This window comes from Leopardus geoffroyi, chromosome C1 (assembly GCF_018350155.1).
Source record: "Leopardus geoffroyi isolate Oge1 chromosome C1, O.geoffroyi_Oge1_pat1.0, whole genome shotgun sequence".
NCBI lineage: Eukaryota > Metazoa > Chordata > Mammalia > Carnivora > Felidae > Leopardus > Leopardus geoffroyi.
The window spans coordinates 217,956,495-217,983,885 of NC_059328.1; the positions used below are offsets into that span (position 1 = coordinate 217,956,495).

Below are 27,391 nucleotides of genomic sequence, written 5' to 3' on the forward strand. Positions count from 1 at the left end.
GGGGGCGGGGAACAGGAGGCAGCTGGGTGGCCACACTTTTCGTGGTCTCTACCCCCTCCCCATGCCAGAGAGTCCTCACAGCCAGCTGGCCCGACAGGACGGAAATCCTATCCTGGCCACAGGACCAGGGTCCAGGCTCACTGTGGACATTGTCTCCCTGTCCTCTTCTGCCTGGGGGAGGACTTTAAGGCCCCTGTCGGGGCCTCCGTTTGGGTTCGTCTGCTGGTTCAACTGGGGGTTTGGAGGGAGCCCACAGAGCTGGAGTGCCCTTCTTATGACGTCGTATCTAAGGTGCGTGCCATCAACATGATGTGTCCCCGAGGCAGGGCGGGGGGACTGTGGCCCACACACACATCCATGCCCGGCAGAGCAGTGGGCTCTGGGGTTTGGAAAGGCGTGAGGCAGGCATTTCTCGAGGAGCTCCCGGCCATGGTGTTGGCAGACGACCAGGGCAGGTGATGAGTGCAGGGGCATATGAGGGGGAGGGGCAGGAAGGGGGGCAGGGACGAACTGACCGTGGGGGGCGGGCGCTGTCCGAGAAGGCTTTGTAGACATCCAAAAGGGTTTTCAAGGATGAAGTTGGTCAAGCAGGCGGTGGGGAGAGGGGCTGTGAAGGGGGCTCAGCACAAGGGCAGGTGCTGGGCCGGGACTGGCATGGCTTTGCGTTGTTAGGGTACAGTGTTGAGGTGGCGGTGGGCACGTGGGACTGCGGATGGCCTGCAGGTCACATGGGGACCCGCGTAGGCTCAGGGGCTGTGGAGGGGCTCAGGCCGGCATGCGGCCACCCTCGCAGAAGCAGCTGTCGGGGGGGCAGTTAGGAGCACACGGCCAGAGGCTCCACAAGGGGCGGGGAGGGTCTCAGTGAGGATGGGACAATTGGGAGGAAAGGACCAGATGAGTTAAGACATTAGGAGGGGGAGACACACAGGGGATCAAGTGGACACCGGGCCAGCCTGAGACCTGAGGGGTAGGACAGAGGACAGGGCGGCTATACCCCTGGGGACCACAGCCAGGGATGGGCTTCCAGGAGACGGGAGGCAGAAGGGATCAGGTCCGTCTGTGGAGCTGGACATATGTGGCCAGAGCTGGGACAGAGACTAGAGTGTGTGGGTCGTCCATCTGAGCGTCGTGGGAGTGGGGGAGGGTCCTGGGGCGGGAGCAGAGGCCCACGGGGCCCGAGTGTTGGAGGGTTCACAAGCTTACACCAACAGTACTAGAGGTTGTAGATAAATATCATTATCGTGTCTTTACATTTCTGGAACATTCGATTAGTAGGATTGGAGTCTGACTCCAGGATGTTAACAACCAGCTTCTGGGCTCTCTGCTTCCTCATGCTGGGGCGTCTTTGCAGAAGGAGCTGTGCCGCTTAAACTGAATCCTAGGTTCTGTTCGACGCCCCTCGGCCCAGCCGGCCTAGCCTGGTCCCCGTGCTGACATCTGTATCCACCCGTCCGGTGGCCTCCCAGCGCTTTGGGAAGAAAGCGGTCCTAGCTGGCCACAGCCACCGGGGAATCAATGACGGCAAACCTGTGTTTTGGTGTGATGGGGTGAGCTGGGTCGGGAGCCCCGACCCCAGGCTGGCCTCCCGATTTCTCTGGTGTCACGTGCGCACGGCCAGCATCGGGACAGGGAGGGATGGCTCCTAAGTGCTCTCTGCACGAGGGCCGAAACTGTCCAGTGCTCCCCTCCACCCTTGGAAAGAAACCCGGGGTCCTCCCTGCCGCCGTTCTCTTCTGGGCTCTGAAACGCGGGTGAGGGATTATCCATTCGACAGGTTAATTAACTTTCCGTATTGTCCTCCCCACCTCCCCCCACCCCTTCCTCTAAGCGAGTGGCAAGGGTGCACTGACGTGGCATCCCGCCACTGTCACATCTTCTCCTGTAATTCCCTCAGTCTGGGATCAGTGGTCTGGAATCTCAGATGTCTCTTCCTCGATTTCTGTAATTTTTCCAGAGGTTGGTTCGTGCGCCTTCTCTCCAAGCATCAGGCTCAACTCACCGGAGGAGGAAAGCGAAGCCTCTGGGCGCTTGTGACAGCTGACATATTCCCCGCAAGCTGAGGGATGGTTCCCATTAAATGAGGATTTATGATCAATCCCCGCAAATTAAGGCTGCCTTGTGAGCTGCAGGTGAGACCCTCGCCAGTGAGTCTTTGTTAATTAGCATCCTGGCTCATTCGGGAGAAGAAAAGCCAGAGTGTGTGTTTGTTGAAAATGTGTCTTTCCGTTTCGGGGCAGCTGTCTCCGGTGCCGACGGCACAGATCGGGGACGGGTGGGCAGCTGCCTGCTGTGGGCCACACTTTGGGTGGCCCTTGTCCTAGGGTTAGACAGTCTGTTCGAGCATCCTGCTTCTAGAGGGATCAGAACCAATGCCCCTTCTGGGTACTCAGTTTTGCTTTGGGATACAATCAGAGATCAAAGACGTCTCTCTCTTCCTCTGCAACTCACACACACTGGCCTCTGCACACACCTCTGCTCTGTGCTCTGTTTCTTATCAGTTCCGTGCCCTCCTCAGCTGCTGAACTTTCCCTCGTACGTCTCCGTCTCTAAAGAGGGGCAGCACGGTAACACCCCTGCAGCTGGTTGGATCGTGTCTCACTCCCACCAAACCTATGTCGGTATCTCAACCCCTGGTGCCTGTGCATGTGGCCTGATTTCGAATTAGGCTCTTTGCAGTTGTAATTAATTCAGGACCTTGAGAAGAGGTTATCCTGGGTCAGGGTGGGCCCTACACTCACAGGCTGGTGTCTTTATGGGGAGAGGAGAGGACCAGCAGACATGCAGAGAAGAAAATGATATGAAGATTAGGCGTGAGGTGGCCACAAGCCAGGGAGCCTCCACGTGCTGGGAAGCCACATGAAGGATTCTGCCCGAGAGTCTTTAAAAAAAATTTTTTTTAATGTTTGTTTTATTTTTAAGAGAGAGGGACAGAGCGGGAGCAGGGGAGGGGCAGAGAGAGAGAGAGGGAGACACGGAATCTGAAGAAGGCTCCAGGCTCTGAGCTGTCAGCACAGAGCCCGACGCGGGGCTCGAACTCACAAACTGCGAGATCGTGACCTGAGCCAAAGTCGGACGCTTAACCGACTGAGCCACCCAGGCACCCCTCTGCCTGAGAGTCTTTAGGGAGAGCACGATTCTGCCAACAGAGTCCAAGATTTTGGACGTCTGGCCTCCAGAACTGAGAGAGGGGGAAAAAAAACAAACAAACAAAAACGCTGCTGTGTGAATCCACACCATTTATGGTGCTTTGTTATAGCGGCTGCTGGAAACTAATACACACTGTCCCATCCCCCATCTGGATGGTGTTTGATAAGATGATGTGAGACAGTGCCTCTGGTGCAGGGCCTCGAGCCTCCTGACTATTATTATTAGTTTTTAGTCTTCCCTCCCCTCTGCTCCCAAGCAAGTGCTTTGCCCCTGCCTGGGGCCTTACCGAGCGACTGGGGGCTCCCCTCTGGCTTTCCCCTCGGGGATGTTGCTGGCTTGGACTCTGGGTAATATGAACCAGGCAGCAGGCCTTCTGAGCCAGGAAGGAGAAAATTATTTTCAGTTCTTCACTATTTTACTCTTTTACTGTAAAAGCTTTGGGGGGGGGCATTTGATAAGTCATGTCAACTCTTTTGTGGGATGAACTGGGGTGTCTGTAAGTTCATACAGTAATTAATTCAGCCCCCAAGGCAGCAGGCAGCTTGAAACAATACACCACGCTGACACCTTGACATCAGCTTCTGTCTTGCTAATGTGCTAGAGTGATGTGCTAAGGTCATGGTTGGAGTCAGAATGACTTTTCCCGGGCACCTTTTATCAGAGCATGACCTGGCTGGACAAATGGGGCATTTTAAAAACTGTGGACTCCTGAGAAGTTTCTCAAATTCCACACACAAGTGAAAACATGGTATCTGTCTTCTCTGACTTATTTCACTTAGCATAACACTCTCCAGTTCCATCCACCATGCTACAAATGGCCAGATTTCATTCTTTCTCATTGCCAAGTAGTATTCCATTGCATAGATAAACCACATCTTCTTTATCCATTCGTCAGTTGATGGACATTTGGGCTCTTTCCATAATTTGGCTATTACTGATAGTGCTGCTATAAACATTGGGGTACATGTGCCCCAATGAATCAACACTCCTGTATCCCTTGGGGAAATTCCTAGCAGTGCTATTGCTGGGTCATAGGGTAGTTCTATTTTTAATATTGGGGGGAACCTCCACACTGTTTTCCAGAGCGGCTGCACCAGTTTGCATTCCCACCAACAGCGCAAGAGGGTTTCCATTTCTCCACATCCTCGCCAGTGTCCGTTGTTTCCTGAGTTGTTAATTTTAGCCACTCTGACTGGTGTGAGGTGGTATCTCAGTGTGGCTTTGATTTGTGTTTCCCTGATGACGAGCGATGTTGAGCATCTTTTCATGTGTCTGTTGGCCATCTGGATGTCTTCTTTGGAGAAGTGTCTATTCATGTGTTCTTCCCATTTCTTCATGGGATTATTTGTTTTTCGGTTGTTGAGTTTGGTAAGTTCTTTATAGGTTTTGGACACTAGCCCTTCATCCGATATGTCTCTTGCAAAATATCTTCTCCCATTCCGTCAGTTGCTTTTTAGTTTTGTTGATGGTTTCCTTTGCTGTGCAGAAGCTTTTTATTTTCATGAGGTCCCAATAGTTCATTTTTGCTTTTATTTCTCTTGTCTTTGGAGACATGTCGAATAAGAGGTTGCTGCGGCCAAGGTCAAAGAGGTTGTTGCTTGTTTTCTCCTCTAGGGTTTTGATGGTTTCCAGTCTCACATTTAGGTCTTTCATCCATCTTGAGTTTATTTTTGTGTCTGGTGTAACAAAGTGGTCCAGTTTCATTCTTCTGCATGTTGTTGTCCTGGACTGTCTTTGTTTCCATTGGATACTCTTTCCTCTTTGTCAAAGATTAGTTGGCCATACATTTGTGGGTCCAATTCTGGGCCATGCGGGAAAGGAGGGAGAAAAATAGTTTCAAACAGAGAGGGAGCAAACCATAAGAGACTCTTAAATATGGAGAACAAACTGAGGCTTGATGGGGGGCGGGAGGGGAGGGGAAATGAGGTGACGGGCATTGAGGAGGCCACTTGTTGGGATGAGCACCGAGTGTTGTCTGGAAGTGATGAATCATAGGAATCTACTCCCAAAGCCAAGAGCACACTGTGTATACTGTATGTTAGCTAATTTGACAATAAATTATATTTAGGAAAAAAACACAAAACTGTGGCCTCCTGAGTCCCACCAGACTAACCGAATCAAGATCTTCTGGATTTCAAATGCTTTCTGGGAGTCTTTGAGAGCTATGGGAGTAGCCTGGGTGAAGTTGACCATCAGCTCAGGTCACAGGAGCTCTCTGGAAGCAAGTCAGGGGTGGGTAATGCCTTCACACAGAAAGCAGAGGCCACGGTCTGTTCCAGAGAGAGAAAGGACCTGTATTGCTCCTGAGCCCACTGGGCAAGTAAGAAACCTCCACTTTGTAGACTTAAAAATATTTTTTAAAATGTTTATTTATATTTGAGGGGTTAGGGGCAGAGAGAGAGGGAGACACAGAATCTGGAGCAGGCTCCAGGCTCTGAGCCGTCAGCACAGAGCCCGACGCGGGGCTCGAACCCACGAACCGTGAGATCATGACCTGAGCCGAAGTCGGACGCTCCACCGACGGAGCCACCCGGGCACCGCAACCCCCATTTTGAAAAATTCTCTGGCAGATTCAAGCCTTGTAGAAACCTTCAAACAAAGAACGAATTTAAATGGGGATCGGGTCAAGGCTTCAGATCAAAGTCTGACCAGTTTGTTCACATAGTGAATGACATTGATTTCGGTGCAGGTGGCCCAGTATCACGGGAGCCCGGAAGCATTAGAATGCGGGCCAGAGCAGCACGGAGTCCACGACCACTGGGGCTCGGTGGGGAGGCACTAGGGTATGGCTACGTTATCCGTATCACGTAAGCACATACAGTTCTCATTCTCATGTGATGGCTCCTTTCTTCTTTTCTCGACAGACCTTTCTGCCACACGCCGAAAACCCTGCATTTCAAAAAGGCCTCCGGAAGGCACTTTCTGGGAGTGTGCTGGGGACCACTGTCAGGCCTGTGCAGAAGGCTATCTGTGAGAGAGTTCCTCGTTGCCGTGAGCACAGGCTTGGCTCAGGAGTGTCTGCTCTTGGTGAGGCGGGCGGGGTCAAGGGAGCCTGCGTGTCAGGAGGGCCTGGTGTCTGACAAGCGACGGATCTGTCTGGGCCTCATCGTTTTTGTTTAGGACGCAGAAGCCTAGCCCTTCCTCCAGGAGAAATCGCCGTGTATCCGGGGAGCGTGTGGGGTGATCTGGTTTTAGCACCGGGCGTGGCGTTCGGCCCAGAAGCGGCCTCCTCGCGGCCACGTCTGACAAGCCTCCTTCGAGCCCCACGTTTCTTGGTGCGCACCTCTCTAGACCCATCCTCCCCTCCATTTCCTCCCCTCTTCTCATTGCCTGTGTGCATTCCTCCGCTTTCTCTCCGGCTTCCTGATGGACTCTGCTCTTCTCCCTGCCCCCAGCAGCTCTGTCCGTCCTGAGCTCTCCTCCTGCTCTCTCGGCCACAGCCTCTGTGTCCTGGAAGGCTGAGCCCCACCATGTCTGTGCAGACTGTCCTGTCTCCTGAGCTCCAGACCCGTGCATGACCCAGGATTCTCCACAGCCACAGAAGACTCGACTTTTCTAAAATGCAATTCCTATCATGAAGCCAGAGGCCCTGGGAGTGACCCGGGCTGAATCCTCTTCTCTTGGCGTCTTGTTCCCTCCTCCCCAGGTCCAGCATCTGTTCACCGCCAGCGTGGCTGTTCTCAGGCACAGTGCACCGTCTTTTGTCACCTTCCGAAAGCGTTTTGCTGGGTTCCCTTCTCAGTATGGCGTGCAGGGCCTTCTCTGTTGGTCCTTCCTGGCCTCTGCCGCCATGATGCATTTATGTTCTACTCGCACGGTCATTCCCGACACCCATTCTCTGGTGCATCCTTGGCCTGGTGGACTTCTAAGCATCCTTCAAGACCCTGCTCAAATGCATCTGCTTTGGAAAGCTTTCCCGAGTCCCCGGCAGAAGCCATACGTCCCTGCACTCTGAGCTCCGCCTCTGCCTCAGGAACGTCTCCCCGTGCCGAGGTGTTCCCTCCTGGCCTTTCTCTTCCTGAAAATCGTGCACCTCTTGCATGGATACATTTTTTGCTTATCTTCTTGTCCCTTGCCTGTCCCCACTGCCCCACTCCAGCACCCAGCGGCACCCAGACAGGTACATCGGCCCTGGCTTGGTGGTCACCTGGCTGCGGAACACAGAAGCTTCGAGGTGGCTTGGGGCCAGGTGGAGGGGCGGGATGTTCACGTTCTGCTCACGTTCTCCACTCCCAAGTGGTGACGGCCACTCTGGTCACTCCCACGGCACTGCCACACCTTCTTTTCTCTCTTCCTCCAATTTCATTGTTTCCTCTCTCTCCAGCTAAGACCCAGGCGAGAGGGGAAGACGTCGTGGCCAGTTTGGGGTGTGGACAATGAGAACATGAGAAGAGGCAAGAGAAATGTTATTCTTCTTGCCTTCTTAGCCTGTAACGTAAGAGAAGATCCAGATACAAGTCACATGCTGTACAATTTACCCTTTCAAAGTGTACAAATCAGTGGGGTTTTTTGAATATTCACAAAGCTGTGCACACAGCACTATTCTGATTCCAGAACGTTCTCATCACCCCAAATAGAAAGCCATTAGCAGTCACTTCTCACTCACCCCTCTCCCATCCTGTTAACTTCTCATGTAGCATTACACACACACACACACACACACACACACCCCTACACTTTGGCCTGGATAGCATAAAATTAAAAGCAAATTTTACTTCTAGAAAATTTTCAATTCTACATAGAGCCTCATCTTCATGGACTTAACTCTACAAGGTTATGCTTCTGTACGTAGGGGTGTCTGCCATAGGAGCTAACATTTGCAGTATTTAGAACTGTGCCTGGCACTTGCTAAGTGCTATAAATGTGTTTGCCAACCAACTAGCTGAATGGCGGTGTTATTGGAAGAGGTAGGATTTCGGGATTCCAAGGTCTCTGTCAAAAATCTAGTTCACTTGAGGCCAAACACCAGATTTGAAACACAAGGATGTCCTTAAGAAGGGGATGATTCCTTATTAAATATTGGAAAATATTCCTAACTTCCCTCTAGAGAGAAGCCATGGCAAAAGACCAGTTACAAGAAAAATACAGTCAAAGGAAAGTGGAATTAGAACATTTTGCTATAATTTTAAGTAAGTGGATTCTTTCCATTTGTTATTAATTGTGTTCCCACTGGATGCCTCAGTCTCAATAATGTTTATTTACCTATCAACATCAGTACTCCCAAGGTATTCCGGACCCGCTGGGCATCTCCTCTGTAGGATAGAACACTTTTAACAACGCGGGCGTATCACACAAAGTTTTTAGAATGACGTAAAAATAGTACTAAACTCTAATTTAGCTTTTGGCATTAATTTCTCGATTGTAAGAAGGGCTCATGTCATAGCCTTTAAGGACATTATGCATCTAAAGACAAATCTGAAGTCCTGTTGAGAACGGCAGACCCAGCTGGAGGCTCTGGGAGCTGTTCCATCTGGAAGAAACCATGGCATGTCCAGAGGGCAGGGTGGTCTGATGGAGTCGATGCTGGAGAGGGTGCGTGTACAATAGCAAGGCTCTGGACCAGGGTTGGAATCCGGGCCAGCAGATGGAGAGGCTGAGGCTGAAGGCTTCCTGGGAATGAGCCAGCAGGCAGGAGTAAGGTCCAGGCAGATGCCTTGGGCACAGGGCAAAGGAAGCAGAATGCAGACCTCTATGGGGACCCAGTTTGCAGAGGTGGGTAAAGGTGGTGACTTGGTCACAGGAGGGGCTGGAGCTTGCCAGAGCAGGGCTGTAGCAGAGCCCCACTCTGGGCTCAGGTGAGCTGAGGACTGAGCAGCCTCCTTTGCACGCTCAAGCCCGGTGATGTAGACGCTGGCGGGGGGAGGCTGCGGGGGCCATGGCTGGCCGAGGTTGTGAGAATAGTCTGAAAGAGCCCTGATTGGCTTTGCAGTGATGAGGTTGTGGGTGCCCATGACCATGTGGTAGCCCTACTCTGGCTATGTTCCCACTTAGTCTCTAAGTAAGGTCCACGGGACTAGATATGGTGCATCAGCAGTGGCCAGACTGGTGAAAAGCCGTTCGATGCTGGCTTCAGCCTGTGGCTTCTGGAATAAGGCAGGTGTGGGCTTGAATGCCAGCTTTACCATTTGCCAATGTCATGGCCTTGGGGTTGTTATTGATCCCTCTGGGGCACAGCTCATTAAAAGCACTGTTACAAGGATGCAGGAAATAATGTATGCCAAGAGCATCCGTGGTTATTACCGATGAAGCCCAGGAAGGTCATTTTCACTGATTGCATTGGCTAAGTACACTCAATCCGATGACCACAGCCATCTGCTCCCCCATTAGTTTCCTGGCCCCCACACCAGTGTTTCTGAACTTTTAAAATGTTTTGAGTCACAAACTCCTTTCAAAACCCGATGAAAACTCTGCATACTTCCCCCCACTGAAATCCACTTGGACATTTTGCAAGGGATTTCAGAGGGTTCCCAGATACCCGAGTTGAGAATCCCTGCTCTTGAGGACAAGACTGATTTGTAACTGTCATTTCACCTGTCACTGTGCCATAGGTGTGTGCAGTCCTGCACAAATGCTTTAACGTTCCCATTTGCAAAACAGACTTTCTTTATCTGATACACATTGCCCCTTATGCATTGATGAACCTGCTGAGTAAGACCATGTCTTTGGCACAGCCCATGGAACCCTGCTACTCACTTCCGGCAACTGTCTGGACAGTGTCTGAGTCTGTAGAAAACCCTGTTGCTTGGACATTATGGGACTCCTTCTCTTTTTTGTCCTGCTGAAACCATCTTTCCACAGAGAGGGGATGCTGTATTGGATTCTATCACAGGTAGACGTCATGTTACTATCCGGACCTGACCTGCCTCTAGTCTCTGGTCTCCCTTCTAACCTCCTCTTTCCGCAACCTCATCAAGCCCCACGTTGTCCTTCCTAGTTGATGTTTTGTGGAAGTTTTGCATGAGGGAGGCAACGACGTGGGGTGGCTTGACAATTAATTGAATAACGTGATGGGTAAAATTAATAATGGGGCAGACCTTTAAGAGTTAAGATGATACAATTTCCAGATTAAGTGGGGACATATCGTTAAGACTGTTGGGAAGGAGGAATAAAAATATATGATTGTGTTTGCATAGTTCTGCAAAAAGAGACACAGAAATGATAATGTAGAGGTTAGTCAAAGTGGTGACCTTTGGGGATTGGTTAAGAATGGGGTAGAGAGAAGGGCTGAAGGTAAGTGGCTTGGGTATAATTTTATATATAATTGTGATTTTTGCACTGTATATATTCTAATGTTCAGAAATAGAGTTTAATACAAAATGGTAAAAAAAAAAAAAAAAAAAAGCAACCTCCGGTATTAAAAACATAAGTTAATTTAGTTGTGTGACAAACCGATCATTCTAACAGCACAAGAGAAATCTTAATGCAAATAACTTTGAACTTTGCTAACTAGATTTGTTCTTGATAATGGCATGGCTGCTGTCATTATGTCACTTTTCAAATATTTTCCAAGTATTGTAGGATAGATGAAGTAAGTGGCTGTATCCTCTTGCCGGGGTCCAGGGCTCTCACTGTGGAAGAAGGAGCCACAAAAACGGAATGGGGGAGGTGGGGAGGAGTCTTTGGTATCGGGTTGAGTCAAAGGAATCAGAGTGGAATATGTACTTATGTATTACCTGTCACCAACAGTGCTAAGGTGCAGTGACATCCCAGTTATGGTGGGTACACCTAGTGCCCAAACTTTGGTTCCTAAATACCATTCTTCACTAAAGGGAACGAGGGCTTTTGGAGAGACAGCTGATGCCTGCAGGGAGCCACAAATTGCACCTGGAACATCTAACTTTGGAAACCAGGGTGTCGCGTATGGGCTGGAGGAACACACAAAATGACACAAGAGCTGGCAAGGAGGGGCTCCCGGTGGACAGACCGTCTATCAAAACAGTAACTATGTGTGGCAACAACACCTGTGTGGCATTCTTCCCCAAATGTTAATAAAGAGGAAATGATCAGGCAAAGCAATGCCAGACATCCTGCAGGACAACCAGCCTAGGCTCTGTTCAATGTCACGCAAAACAAACAACTCAAAGGGTGGTAGATGGGGAGCTGTTGTAAAATAAAATAAAGTAAAAAAAAAAAATAATAAAAACAGTAAAAATGCAGTGAAAGAAGCTTCATGGGATCCTGGGGTAAAAAAAAAAAAATGCAACCTTTGTAAGAGGCATCGTGCTGGGACGACTGAGGACGGTGAGTGTAGCCTCAGTAGATGGGGCTGTTCCATTCTGGTTTCTATTTGCTGGTGTGCTCACATCTGTGGTCACCCCGGGAATGGGGCTCCCAGGGCTGAGCCTTTAGCCCGCTGGAGTCCTGGGGCTTCCTCCGTCCCCATCGGCTGGGAGGTCTGGTGACTGGTGAGGGTCCCAACCGCTGGCCGGAACCTGCCAGAACTCTCCATGCCCTGTGCTGCCCTGTAATCCTGCCTAATTGAGAGGGTCTAAGTCATTTTCCTGCTCCGTCTTCTGCTCCAGCTCTGGTGGGTGGGACGAATCTGCTGTATTCAGCTGTCCCCTAACCTGCCCCTCGGATCCCTGAAATCTACGGAAGGAGATTTTACTGGTGTATCTGCGTCCTCCTGGCCAGGCCACAACTAATTCTCAACGGGTGGGCTTCCGCCTCGTAAACCGCCCTCACGTGTGAGCTGGTTGTGCTTTTCTCATTTCCAAACAGCATCGTCTCTTCGCTTCCTCCACGGGGCTTGGATCTTTGTGCCAGGATGAATCAGGGATTCTGAATTCCCAGACACCTTGGTGTTGACTCTCCCCCAAAAGGGCCGTGGGCACGTCAGTACTTGGGGAGTTAGGGATTGGGGTCTTTGTGAGCTCATCGTGTATCCTTGGGGCAAAGCAGTTGACTGCCAGGGGGACTCCGTGTCCTAATGGTCACTTCGCGTCGGAGGATTCAATGCTTCTTAGGAAGTGGCAAACATCCGAGTCACTTGTGGAACATCGAAACAGCACGAAAATCAAAACCACCAAACACACGGCCGGCTCCCACTAGTGGGGGGTTCTCCTTCCGCAGGTCCGGGTGGGGCCCGAACACATGTACTTTTTAGAAGGTTCACGGAGTCTTCTGACACATGTGTTTGTTGGAGAACCACCCGACCAGAATGACGTCCATCAGAGCTCTTTCCAGGGGAGGGGCAGTTCAGTGGCTTCCAAAATGTTTCTGAGGTTCGGAAAAACAAGGCCGGAGGAGTGACTCAATGCTTGGGCCATGCACATTCTTGCCGAGTGAGGCTGAGCCACACCAGAGCCCCTGTTCTGCACTCACATCTGCTTTTCTCCCAGATGTGGGGCACCTCCTCCCCTCCAGAGAGGGATGTTTTCGTGTTGGCCGGCCGGCCGGCCCTGGGCCTTCTGAGGGGTCATTTGAACCCGAGTGGCGCAGTGAAGGAAAAACAGCCAGTGGGATGACAAATGGGCTTGATTTCAAAGAAGTGTGTTTCCAGCCGGAGGAAGGGCGGTCTTAGTGCCCCGGCTTTGCCTGGGAGTGCTGAGTCACGACCGCTCGGTCAGCAGTGTTTCGCAATGGGCCTCAGGGTTTGCTTGGATCATGCCCTTTCCAAGAAAAAGCTCAAGCCTGACCCAGCAGTGTGCTTTTTTGTGTGTTAAAACACAAAGAGGAATCTGTTCAAAATACGAGAGAAAACAGTCTTGGAAGTGTTCTGGGCTGGCTTCCTCAGGATTCCTTGGATCTTGGGGCCTCGTTTGTTTTCTATGGTTCCATCAGTTTAGGATACTGTAGTCCAACTAGTTAGCTGCCGAGAACACATTCATTAAGCTCCTAGCGGTTGCCTGCCCGGAATCTCATGTAAGCACCTAACATCTTCTCTCTGGGCCCTTCTCTGAGAAGCCCAGGTGAAGGTCATCACGTGTCTGGATGCTCCCATGGTCCCCGGAGTGACTTGGTCTCTTGAATGACACCTCCCAGCCCCCCGGAGCCTGCCAGTCCTCTTGAACAGGAGCCTGCAGCTGACGTTGACATCCATAAGAAAGAAGAGTGAAAGGTTTCATGAAAATAAGGGCTAAACAGGCATATGGGTTGAATGGCGGCCTCCACAAGGTATGTCCACTCTTTAATCACAAGTGTCTGTGACTATTACTTCAATAAAAAGTGTAAGAGAGGCGCCTGGGTGGCTCCGTCGGTTAAGCATCTGACTGTTGACCTCAGCTCAGGTCTTGATCTCAGGGTTGTGAGTTCAAGCCCCGCGTTGGGCTCCACGCTGGGAGTGGAGCCTACTTTAAAATACACACACACACACACACACACACACATAAAATAGACAAAATTATAAAATAAAAGAAAAGAAAGAAAAGAAAAGAAAAAATAAAATAAGATATACAAAATTTAAGTGAAGTCTTTGAGGTGAAAAGATCATCTTAGTCTCTCCGGTGGGCCCTAAATCCAGTGACAAGTAAGAGTCACAAAGAGGACGATAGCTTGGAGGGATGCTTGAGGCCACCAGAAGCTGGAAGAGTAGAAAAGACCCCCACCCAGAGCCTGTGTATGTGGCCCTGCAGTCACCTCCACCACACACTCTGGCCTCCAAAACTGTGAGAGTTTCTGTTGTCTTAAGCCACGGGTTTGTGGTAATTTGTTACAACAGCCACAGGAAACGAATACACACACACACACACACACACACACACACACACACACACACGCACCCTAGCAAGCAGGCTATACACACAGGGCCCGGACTCCTGATGGAAGCCGGAGGACAGCTAAGACAGCAGGCGCAGCAGACGCCAGGATCATTTCCTCCATCCAGGCTCTGCTGTTTGCCCAGCAGATGCCCGCCATTCGGCCTCGGCCTCCAGGTTGCCGCCCCAGAATGTCCTGCCCCCAGTTCTGCAGCTCGGCAGACCCCCACGGCTGGAGGGGTCAGCTGACCTGTCTGAAGTCCGTTGCCCTGACCCCCAGGCCAACCCTTGTGGGGGCCGCCATCCTACGGCTCCAGGGCCCTTCTCCTTCTGGAACCCGCTCAGCTGTTCTGCTGTGTCTGCCCCTGAGGACCCCAGGCGGCCCCGAGAGGCCCCGGCTCAACCCCACCCTCAATGGCTCATCCACTCCCCGTCCCTGTCACACAGCCATCCTCTGTGACTTTTTATTTTTTCCCCAGAAATACATTCTGTGACTCCTTTCTTTCCTGGTTGGATTTTAAAGATGAGTTGTGCCATTTTGGATTTCAATGAAGAGTCTTGACGATTTGCCTTCTCCCCCTTTGGGTGTGTGTTGAGTTTGAGACAGCGACCGTTTTACGGCACAGGCCATGCCAAAGTTCCTCTCCTGAAACTGAAAACATAAAGGTTTTCAGCACATTAATACAGCGAATAATACATTCCGAACATTGTTCTGAGGGGAAAAAATTCGAAATTTATCCTGTGTAACTTTTCACCATGACTATTATTGTGATCTAGAATACTGATGTTAATGTCAAGAGATCATGCATTTTGTCACTATTTTATCCCTTAGCCTCTTGGACATTCTCTGAAATGTCAATTTCTTTTATTTATTTATTAAAACATTTTTATTTTATTTTAGAGAAAGAGTGAGGGGGAGAGGGGCAGAGGAAAAGAGAGGGAGAATCTTAAGGAGGCTACATGCTCAGCATGGAGCCCGACACCGGGCTTGATCTCACAACCCTGGGATCGTGACCTGAGCTGAAATCAAGAGTTGGACCCTCAACCGACTGAGCCATCCAGATGCCTCTGAAATGGTATTTTCTTTTAATATAGTTTTTGATAAGACGGCCCTATATAGGACAAACATTTCTAAAGAAATATAGAGAAGTAAGTAAGCAAGGCATGACTTCACAAGGTATCAGATGACCTGTGACTGCCTCTTTTGTGTCTTCACATCAATTCCTATCGTGACCATCCATTGAGAAGAGGATGCTGGGGTTTTCGCTTTCTCTGCTCCTCTGTGATAGCATATGAGGTCCTGTTTTTGGCAGGATAAATCATGGTTAGCCTCACGATGCCCCTACTGTCCAGAGCAGTGGGGATTCTCTTCATTCCAGGCTGAAATTTATCTTCTGATTTTCTGCACACTCCAAAAGCAGTCCCTTCATCCCCTTCCCCATCCATCATGGTGGAATGCTCCCGTCATGGGCTCTGATGAGAAAGGTCAGACAGGACACCTGTTGGACACACGGCTTTTGTCAAATAATAACCAGAGAGAAAATAATTGACGGAAGACAGACAGGAATTCATTACTAATTACAGAGCCGGGCCATCTTGGCTTCGGATGCAGAGTTCAGGCTAAGTATATTTGCAAAGCGAGTAGTATTAAAAAAGTTTACGTTTTTATGGTGGCCATAGTTCGTATGTTCTGCGAGACGTCAGAATTATAAGCCATCGAGGAGGGGCTAGAAGAGACCAAAGATAATTTTACTTTTCATCATGAGTAGCTTCACTCTCAAAATAAAAGCTTCCCAGCCGTGATGTCATCTAATTACTAATAAAAGCAATTATATTCCCATCTTGCAACGTTCTCAAATAGTTATTATTAGAGCCCTAAAGCCGATGGAATTCACCGGGTTACTTTGGGCTGACTGCAGAGTCCTGACATCGACGGCCTAACTTGTCCTTTGAAACAAAAGTGCATCAACTAAAGGCAGGTCCCCCGCGGGCGGCTGTGGGGACAGGCTGGTGGGCACATCCAGAAAGACAGATACTACCTCTGCTCCAGACCCTTCCCTCATTTTATGACTTGCCCCCGCCCATGGCCAAGGCGTGTTGCTAATTAGCGGTTTATGGTGTGTTTACCTGCTTCCCCACTCCAGCTTTTAGGAAACTCAGAGGCAACTTTACATTATTTCACATCAACATCCTATGCTCCTCGAAGATGGTCTCTCTTCTGCTTTGGTCTTTCATTTTAGGAACGTTCTGCAAGGGCTTGGGGACCCCCTGGGGCCCCGCTAGGAGCTGGGCATCATGCTCTGACAGAGAGGGGTTGAAGCAGGCCAGCGGGGACAGGGAGCTTTGGCAGACAGGGCTGCTGCAGAAAGTTCTAGAGATGGAAGGGGTTGCACAGTAAGCATTGTTGGCAAGTCTCCCCCGCAGTAACCTCCAGTTCTTCCAACATGCCCTCCCCACTCCCACGGCACCCCCACGACCCCCGCCCCAGCCTCCCGCACCCCCTCCGCCCCCGTCCTGCTCCCAGGATTACACATGGAGACAGCTCTTGTCCCCCCCTGCGGAGGGGCCGTCTTGTCTCGCTGAGGAACCCTGGCTGGGCTGGACTGGGGCTGAAACAGAAAATAATGTGTGGTTTTATTACCAAATTCTTGAACAGTTTTATATATATTCATAACTGGAGATAAGGTGAGTAAAATAACCCCATGCCCATAATTCTTCTGAAACATCTGTTTTCAAAATATTGTTTTACCCAGAGGGTGCCACCTTCAAATAGTTGAAGCAACTTCTAAAAGGACCAGGCTGTCAAGCTGGAGTTTAATGCATGAATTGTACTTAACCCTTCAGACAACCCTTCAAACCCTTCAAACACCCAATTGCCGTTCTTTGCTTAATGTCTGTATTCTTTCTTTCTTTTTCTTTCTTTCTTTCTTTCTTTCTTTCTTTCTTTCTTTCTTTCTTTCTTTCTCTCTCCCTCCTTCCCTCGCTCCCTCCTTCCCTCCCTCCCTCCTTCCCTCCCTCTTTCTTTCTTTTTCTTCCTTCATTTCTTTCTTTCTTTCTTTCTTTCTTTCTTTCTTTCTTTCTTCTCTCCCTCCTTCCCTTGCTCCCTCCTTCCCTCCCTCCCTCCTTCCCTCCCTCTTTCTTTCTTTTTCTTCCTTCATTTCTTTCTTTCCTTCTCTTTCTTTCTTTCTCCCTCCTTCCCTCCCTCCTTCTTTCTCTTTCTTTCTTCTTTCTTTCTTTCTTTCTTTCTTTCTTTCTTTCTTTCTTCTCTCCCTCCTTCCCTCGCTCCCTCCTTCCCTCCCTCCCTCCTTCCCTCCCTCTTTCTTTCTTTTTCTTCCTTCCTTTCTTTCTTTTTCTTTCTTTCTTTCTTTCTTTCTTTCTTTCTTTCTTTCTTCTCTCCCTCCTTCCCTCGCTCCCTCCTTCCTTCCCTCCCTCCTTCCCTCCCTCTTTCTTTCTTTTTCTTCTTTTCTTTCTTTCTTTCTTTCTTTCTTTCTTTCTTAAAGGGAGAGAGAGAGCTCGAGTGGGGGAAAAGGGGGAATGGGGGAGAGAGAGAGAGAGAGAGAGAGAGAGAGAGAGAGAGAGAGAGAGAGAATCTTAAGCAGGCTCAATGCTCAGTACAGAGCCTGACACAGAGCTCAATCCCACAACCCTGGGATCATGACCTGAGCTGAAATCAAATGTCAGACACTCAACCAACTGAGCCACCCAGGTGCCCCTAATGTCTGTATTTCTTAAATAGCTTTTCCCAAAAGAGGTCCAGAACCACTTGCTTTAGGATCCTCTAGAAATCTGTAGACTTTTATCACTCAGTTACAAATTTTCTGGATAGGACTTGAATTTAATAGGCTCCAAAAAGATATTAGGTCAATATAAAGCTTGAGACCCTCTACATTAGGGCATTGGCAAACGTTTTCTTTAAAGGGCTAGATAGTAAATATTTGAGGTTTTGTGGGCTATAGGTCTTTGTGACAACTAAACTCTGCCATAGCAATACACAGATGGATGGACATGATGACTGTGTTTCAATAAAACTTTATTTACAAAATAAGTGGTGGGCTGGATTCAGTCCCTGGGCTGTAGTTTGCCAACTCGTGCACCAGACTGTGAGTTTAGAGAACGGAGACCCTGTCTATCTTGTTTGCCACTGCACAGAATCCAGCAAAGTCTGCATCATAAAATAGTCACATGGTAAACATAACCGAGTGCATAAACGAATGGATACTTAACAATGGACCTTGACTTTTTAAGGCTATTTGAAAATTTATATAAGGTGGCATTCATTCTTTTTGGTGTGCAATTCTATGTGTTTTGGCAAATGCACAGTCATGTAACCGCCACTGCAGTCAGGATAGAGACTTTCTCTCTCCACCCCGACCCCCAATGCCCCCCTCTTTCCACCCAGACCCCAAATCCCCCCTAGATACTATTCACAGTCACACAGATCTGTTCTCTGTCTCTATGGTTTGGTCTTTGAATATTTGCAACTCACTCGTGTTTTTGCATGTGTCAACAGCCTGTTCCTTTCATTGCTCAACAGTATTCTGTTTTATGGATGTACCACAGGTTTTTTTTTTTTTTTTTACACATTTGGCCATTGTGGGAAATTTTGGTTGTTTTTAGCTTTTGCCAATTAGAAATAAAGCTGTTCTAAACACTTCTATACAGGCTTTTTGGGGGAGGGCATATGTTTTCATTTCTCTTGGTTGAGAACTTCAGAACGGATAGCTGAATTATATAGGAAGAGTATGTTTAACTTTATTGGAAACTGTCGCATTGCTTTGGAAAGCTGGCCTATTTTGATTCCCACAAGCAGCGTGTAAGAGTTCTTGTTATTCTGCATCCGGACAAGCACTTGGTATATTCAGTTCAAAAGAATTGCAGTCATTCTGGCAAACACGTAATGGCAACTTATTGTGGTTTTAATTCACATTTTCCAAATGAGGAATAATGTTGAGCGTCTTTTCTTGTACTTTCTGTCTGTGTATCTTCTTTGGCAAAGTGACTGTTTAACTTTTGCCCACTTTTTAAAAATTGGATTTTTTGTTTTATGTTGAATTTTGAGAGTTGTTTATATATTCCTGATACAGGTTCAAAGTCAGTAGTATGACTCACAAATATTTCCTCTCAGTAGGTAGCTGGTCTTTTCTCACTCTGCCATAGGACAAATGTTCTGGAATTTTGATGATGTCCACTTTATCACCTTTTTATTTTATGGATTATGCTTTCATTATCTCATCTAAGACTTTTCTGCCCAACAGTTGGTCACAGATTTGTTCCCTACATTTTCTTTAATAACTTTACAGCTTTACATGATACTTTTAGGTCTATGATCCACTGAGTTAGGTTTTATATGAGGTGGCAGATGTAGATCAAGACTTAACATTTTGCATACGGGTGTCCAATTTTTCCAGCCCTATTTGTTGAAGATTATCCTTTCTTCCTTGAATTGCCTTTGCACATTTGTTGAAAATCAGTTGACCATATTCATGTGGGTCTATGTCTGAGCTCTCTCTTCTGTCCCATAGATCTATGTATCTATTTATTTTTTTACCCCTCTTTCATTCTTGGTATTAATTGTTGTCTTTCTTTTTTCCTGATTGGCCTAGCTAGAGGTTTTATTAACGTTATGGGTCTTTCCAAAGAACCAGCTTTGGTTTCTTGATTTTCTCCACTATTTTACTATTGTAAATTTCATTGATTTCTGTTCTCATTTTCATTATTTCCTTCCTCTGCTTGCATTTAGATTTTATTTGTTCTTTATTTTCCTAAGGTGAAAGTTTAGATTATTAATGTTAAATATATGTCTCTAAAGTATGGATTTAATGCTATACATTTTCCTCTAAGTGCCGATTTCACTGCATCAAACACATTTTTATTTTATTTTCATTGTCTCCTAGTTCAAAATATTTTTTCTGACTTCCTCGAGACTTCTTTGATTCATGGGTTGTTTAGCAGCTTATTGTAGAATTTCAAATATTTGGGAATTTTCTAGTTATTGTTCTTTACTGATTTCCAAACTAATTTTGTTACAGTCTGATAATGTATGAGTTCTTTGTATGAGTTCTGTTTTTAAAGATTTGTTGAGCTGTGTTTTATGCCCCAGAATGTAGTCAATATTAGTGAATGTTCCGTGCACTGTTGAAAAGAATGTATACTCTAATGCTGTTGGATGTCAGTTAGGCCAGGTTGATTGATAATGCTGTTCAGGTCATTTACTTCCTTCCTATTTTCTATCTGCTTTGTCTATCAATTACTGAGAGAGGGATGTTGAAGTCTCCAACTATGATTGTGAATTTATTGATTTCTCCTTTCAGTCCTGTAAGTTTTTGCTTTATAGATTTTGCCATCCTGTTATGTGCATACATGTTTAGGATTGCTGTCTTCCATAAGAATTGATCACTTACCATTATATAATGTCTCTCTTTGTTCCTGATAGTCTTCTTTGTTCTGAATTCGGCTTTGTCTGAGATTATTGTGGCTACCCTAGCAGTTTTTGAATTATATCTATGGTATATGTTTCTTCATTTTTTAACTCTTACTGTGTTTGAGTTTTATGTTTAAAATGTGTTTCTTATGGAGAGCATATAGTTGAGTCCTTTTATTTCCTTTAGATCTAATTTGACAATCTCTGTCTTTTATCTGTTGTGTTTGGACAATTTGTGCTTAAAGTGATTGTTCGTAGGGTGCCTGGGTGGCTAAGCTGGTTGAGCATTGGACTCTTGAATTTGGCTCAGGTCATGATCCCAGGATTATGGGATTGACCTGCATCAGGCTCTGCACTGAACATGGAGCCTGCTTGAGATTCTCCTTCTCTCTCTCTCTCTCTCTCTCTGCCCCTCCCCTGCTCATGAGCTCTCCCTCTCTCTCTGTAAAATAAAATAAAAAAATAAATAAAGTGATTGGGGTCACCTGAGTGGCTCAGTTGGTTGTGTCTGACTCTTGATTTCAGCTCAGGTCACAATCTCACAGTTTGTGAAATTGAGCTCTGCATCGGGTTCTGCACTGACAGTGTGGACCCTGCTTGGGATTCTCCTTCTCTCTCTCTTCCTTTCTGTCTCTCACAATAAACAAATAAACTTAAAAAGAAGTGATTGTTCATATACAGGCATCCTTGCTTTGTATAGTTGCATGGGGCTGTAGAAATGACCATGGAAGCTAAAACTACACAGAGCGATCTCGATAATCAATGGGAAAAATAAGATGGTTAAAAATATTTTGTCAAAACATTAAAAACTCTCCTGCTGTTGTTTCCTAATGTATAGGAAAATGAAAAATAGTAAGACTAATATTTACTTAGAACACTATAATGTAAAACATTAGAAACGTTCATTCTTTGTAAAAAAAAAAATATCAGGTGTGTGATCATTGCTTGCCTTCTCCTCATATACACCTTCTGTGGGTACTGGGCATCCTCTCTGTGCTTTGGCAGGCCGCCATTTTGATCAGCCTCCAACATTGTCTCCTTTGCTGTTATAACGTCATGAAATATCTCTGGGAGTTCCATTAGTGTGAAGTTGATCCGGCATCCCTGGCACTAAGGAATCTTTCTCCTTTTTGTCAGAACAAATCTCCCCATGTGTGTTGGGCAGGGTGGCTCACGAAGGTCCTGGTTCACATGTGGAGCCTCTTCATGGCAGCCGTGTCAGTATCGCCATGGTCATCCACTTCATCTACCAATCTGGTTATGTTCAATTTGAACTTTTCCTGAACAAACCGCTTTTCATTTATTGCATGCATGCTCATGTATGTTGGCCAATGCCCTTTTCTGATTATCCATTCATTGTAAACATCCCATGGTTTTATTGCCAGGACACAAGGAGGCAACAGAAATAGACATTTTGCTGTCCATGACACCCTAAGAGGGTGACCATCCAACAACAGACTCTGGAGGAAGTGATGGGATTGGTGACTGAAGTGATGTGCGTCATTACTTGCCTCATGGTCTGTGGATTGCAGAGCCAGTGGTGAAGCTGTGCCTTATGCAATTCCTCACAGTTAGTGTGCCATGGTAGCTGAACCCCGAAAGGTGTTGTTGGGGGCACTTTCATCACTGACCTCAATTGTTCTTGTCTCCCTCTGTGCTTCTCCTCAGAATCTGTCTCTGACAGTAACTCTGTTGTCGTCCAGCATTATTGTGATTGGAGGCCTAACCAGGTGGTGTAGAGAGTGGGGAAGGAGTTGGATCACACATAGTTCCCTTTCACTGGCTGGATGGGGTGTCACTGCTACTATTTGGAAATGTCCTTCCCAAGATGAAGGCTTTGTTCTGTAAGGAGGATTACACAATGGTTTCTCCTTCTTTCCTCCTATCAGGACCATGGGAAGTGTTGGGGGGAGGGTATTCCCTTTGCATTCACCCAATCCTCTGTTAGTTGGAGTTCCTGAAGGAAAAGGCTGAAGAATTGTGGGGACTTCTCTAAAACAGTGGCCTCTAAGAGGTTCTCACTCAGTATCCCACACTCAGAGTCTAGCAAATTCCTCAAAATTCCTACCTTAATGTTCCTATTGGCTTGTGGCATCTGGTGATTTCTGTTTCAGTTTAGTAAATATCAGGTCCTCTGTCTTCTCAGGTCACCTATTTTTTCAGATGTCAAGGTGGTGGTCTGCCTTGAGACCTCAGTTTTCTGAAGGGCCCAACAAAAGTTTTCAGTATTCAGTTCATCTGGCTTTTCTCATGGCAAGGATGGAATGCTGACATCCGAGTTCTTTACAAATCCAGCTAAAACCAGAAGCCCAGCAAAGTCATGCTGGAGTTTCTGTCTCAGCTGTCCAGTTGTGAGAGAGGGAGGCCACAAGTGGAAAGCCATTAGTTGCAAGTCAGAACAACCTAGTTCCCTTGTCAGATCCAAAGGGTTCAAGAAGGGCTAGAGTCATTCCCTGTCACAAAGCAAGGTTGTCGAGTCTTTCCCCAAAAGGGATCGGAACATCTACAGGACATTCAAGCCAAAGAAGAGACACTTGGGGAACAGAGCAGACCCATTTTCTAAGACAGAGTACTGTGTGGGTGTCAGACACTGTGCTATGTCCTCTACATGGATGGGGCAAGTATAATACTCCCAATCCAAATTCACATGCCTTGTTAAACACCTACAATGATTGCATCTCACTATATCTACCTTTCCAAAAGTGTGTCCTGAAATGCTGTTTTTTTGGAAGATGTTAATCAGAGTCAGGGGATGTTGGGGCAGAGAAGGGTGCTGTAAGAAGCTAGTTTGGGAAACCGGGTTGCACCTTGCAGAAAACTCTGATTCCAGGGCTCTAATCCTTGTACAGAGTTGGATTCTGGGACTGAAGGAGGAAGGTGGCAGAGTCCATGGAGGCAAGTTTCCTCCAAGCCATTAACGAGGGATTGATCATGTTGGTGAATCAAAGGGTTCTGAAGCCACAGATTGATGTAGCCAAGTTAAATGCCTAGTTAAAAGCTCTTGAGGAAGAAAGAATCCAAATGTGCACGGATTAACTGAAGCAGATGAAACAATCGATGCCCTTAAAGATCACGCAAGAGGTCGCTACCCTGGGAGAGCTTTGCCACAGTTAGAAAATCACAGTCTGAAGGAGGAGGCAGCATCCTCCTGAACTGCATCAAGGAAAAGAAAGAGTGTTTGCCAAGTATCTGATTTGGAGAGGGTTTACCTTGTCGGGGTTCAGGAGAATCTTCCAAAGCACATGATAGGATCAGTCGCACATGCGAAGGTGTCTCATATGACACCTATACAATACAAGCCAAAGTTCTGTTGGAAAAATTTGAAGGACCACTGGCTATTATCCAAGACAGCTTATTTTCCACGAAAGTAAAAGCTCAGAATAATGCACTGAGTGCTCTTTTGGCTGAGAGACGCCCACACAACTTAAAAAATGAGAGTGCTTATCTGGGACCAGAAATATTGAGGAAGAATCTTAAAGGTTTCCAAAGTATCCTTTTGTCCTTGCTGTTGCCGATGGACTTTTGGCAGACCCTTGGCCAAGAGCCTCCACGAGGTCAGCCCCATCCCCACATGGCGGCCTTACACTGAGCACGAGAAGGAGGGGCTGGCTTTGATCCAGCCTTGCCAAGGAACCGAATGTGGCTGGCCTGGGCTCCATCTTGCTTTGTCAAATGGTGTAGGTTCCAAGGGCTCTGGGGTGAGGGGCAGCTCCTGTGAAGTGACTCTGTCCTTACCCACATTCTAGAATGAGAGGAAAAAACTGCCTAGAGGTCTTCCTTACCTAGGGGGTCACCTCGCCCAGCACGTCTTCTCCTGAGGTGCAGAGAAATATGTCTACACCAAGCACTGGCCACACAGCCTAAAGGCAGAAATGAATTGCTTCTGAGTTGCCTCTGCTTTCAATGAGGCTGCTTCTGAACATCCAGAACCACAGCAAGACACTTTTGTCTCTACCAACATAATTTTTATTTTTTTCTTTTTTAGTTTTACTTCTGTTAGTTTTTATTGGCCCAAATGGAAACTTGATAGGATTTTGTTTTTCTTAGATAATGTTTTATAACTGCAGATTATTTAATGTGACTCATAAATTACTTGATTCTATTTTATTTTATTTGTAGATAGTGCAATTATAGTATCTCTACTGTTGTTAACAAGTCCACTAAAATCTTCCAAAAACATGGCAAGAATTTTGTTTTGTCTTTCTTCTAGAATGATTTTGAAATTTTTCTACTTTGTTTTTACCCTGGTTAAGGAATTATACAACATTTCAAATGGAGACTTGATGCCTAATTTTTAGGTTAGTGTTTTATAAATATATTTTATAGAAGTGTGAATCTTGTTAGTCAATTGTTTCCGTCCTATCTGATTGGTACAACAGTATTTTTATTACTGCTATTGAACAATATCTTCCGTTGATCCAGAAGATCTTTGGTAAACTTTGGTCTCTGTTTGAAAGTAATATTGAATTTTTCTCATTTGATTTTGCTGCGATAGTTGAGTGATTATACAAATGCTCAAATGGAAGCTCAATAGAATTAAAATTCTTCAGATGGTGTTTAATAAATGTAGCTTATTTAAAAGTGATTTCCCTGAGTGCACAGACTCTTTCCCCTCTGAGTACTTCAGCTGCTGTTCAACAAAGCCCATAGCAGGAGTGTGTGAGAATTTTATGTGAGCTAGCTTATGTTTGGAGATACTTGAAACTCAAACATTTATTTTTGTTTACCAAAGGAATCATTCACTCTAGTTATAAGATTAGCTAAATAAACTTTGGTTTTAAAAAATAGCTTTGGAAGCTTTGAATATGGCCAAAGATCCCTACTTTAGTATTCATTGTGAATATTAGGATGTATGTGAGGAGGGGCATGGGCAGGGTTTTGGGGGAATCTACAAAGGGTGGGAATTTCTTCCCCAGTTTCACCCTTAAAACTGATGAAGAACAACCTGAAAGAGTCAGTGCTCAAAACTAGAAGAATTTTGGCAATAAAATAGATAACGTAATATTGAATGATAAGATACAGCATAAAGTAATCACATATAACTCCACACTGATGGAAATGGACCTGCAAATTCTCTAAAAAAGAAAGTATGGAGAGGAAAAATCCTAACACTCCAGTAGAGAGGCCTCACGGATGCCACCTTAACCAAGTGATCAAGGTTAGGATCTCCTGTGATAAGTCACACTGATATTGTGTCCCTCCTGATATGAGAAGGTCACTGCATCTCCATAGATTCTACCCTCAAACCTATGATTCCAGTCAAATCATGAGAAGCTATCAGACAAACCCAAATTAAGGGGCCCTGCGAAGTCCCTGACCAGCATTCTTCAGGTATATGAGGCCGTTGAAAGGAAAGATGTACTGACAGAGGATTGCAGACCAGAGAAGACTGGAGACATGATGAGTAAATGCATTTAGGAAAAGGGTATTAGTGGAAATACTGGTGAAATCCGATAAAATCTGGAGTTTTGGTGATAATGGACCAATAGTTGGAGTAATGCAGCAGTGGTAATTTCTTGATATTGTTTGGACAAATGAGTCCTAGTTATGAGAGATATTAAGAAACTAGGTGAAGGGCATATAGGAATGCTACTGTATTGTCTTTTCAACTTTTCTGTGGATCTAAAATTATTACAAAATTAAAAGTTTCTTAAAAAAAAGTTTGTTAGGGGTACCTCAGTGACTCAGTTGGTTAAGCGTCCAGCTCTTGATTTCGGCTCAGATCATGATCTCATGGTTTGTGAGACAGAGCCCCTCGTCGGGCTCTGCACTGACAGCACGGAGCCTGCTTGGGATTCTCCCTCTCTCTCTCTCTCTCTCCCTCACTCAATAAATAAGTAAATGAACTTTTTAAAAAAAATAATAAAAAAGTTTGTTAGACTTCTGAGTCTGGAAAAGATGGTGGAGACTTAGTTTTCTGCTACTCCTGCTAAGTACAGCAAAACCCTGGACAGAGGCAATAGACAATTGATCCTAAGATGACTCTTAACATCAAAAGGACTGGCTAGGACCCTCAGGGCTAGAGGGGTAACATGGCGATACATTCCCTGACTTCTTATTTTTTATTTTTTTTATGTCCTATTTTTCCCAGACTGCATGCTGGGGGAGCCTGAAACCAAGAACTGCCGGAAGGAGTAGACAACAAAAACACCAAGACAATCTTGCTCTTTATGGTCCAAAGACATTTCAGTAGGACAGAAAACTTTTTTGGCAACATCCCCATGCCCCAACTCGATGCCATGGATGTCCCATGCCACCCCACCCCAAGGTGATGTCAGCAGAGCCTGAGAGGGGAGTGCAGACACCCACCCCTCTCCCCTACATTGGGCAGAGGCACTCCTTTCCTGTTTCAGTGTCAATGAAGACACATAGGAGACCCTGGGCTTCCTCTCTCAGGGCAGCTGGTGCCCCTCCCACTCCCAGCGTAGAGATTGACAGGAGAATTTCAGATGGGAGAGGGCTGAAGAAAGGGATTCTTTCAACTCACATAAGAAGTCCTGGGCAGACACCTAACTGCTCACATGTGAAACTGACCTGAATAAACATGCTGTGGCCCCTGGGCAGTATACAAAGGAGACCAGAATAGCACTGCAAGGATTCCAATCCAAACTGTCACCGGACCTACAGCCCACACCTGTAGCCAGGACCTGTGCTGGCTGTAGCCTGAGTGACCACTGTTTAAATGGAAGATTCATAGAGGATCCAGATTGCCTAATATACCACCCAGATGTCCGGGGTACAATAGAAAATCACTCATCATAACAAGGGGGTCTCTGGAATGTTCACTGCACGGACTTACACGATCACACAGGCAGCCCTGAGATAGGGCACCTACCTGTACATCAATGTTCTAAAGTTTCAAATGTCTGTAAAGAGTGTCCTTTGGGCAGTGAGGAGACCCTCATGACTCTTTGTGGGGTATGGGGGGCAGAGGACTGGAAAGGGGGAAAGAGAGTCAGGAGGGAAGGGAAGGGCGATTTGGAATGGGGAACACACACCAACACCTTCCAACGACGTTGAAATAGGGTCCTTTTCTTGGGTTCATCACACGATTGACCATTTTCTGTTGTAAGTACTCTGGATTTATGTTCATGGCCAAAGGCAATAAACAGACACTTGATCATTT

The 27,391-nt window shown here is 46.7% G+C and overlaps 1 long non-coding RNA gene across 1 annotated transcript; it reads left to right on the plus strand.

Annotated features, from left to right (window-relative positions):
* On the plus strand, positions 1–27,391 carry LOC123599681. The gene is made up of 3 exons (XR_006713260.1): positions 1–291; positions 1,955–2,129; positions 26,357–27,391. It is a non-coding gene; the product is annotated as an uncharacterized LOC123599681 (long non-coding RNA).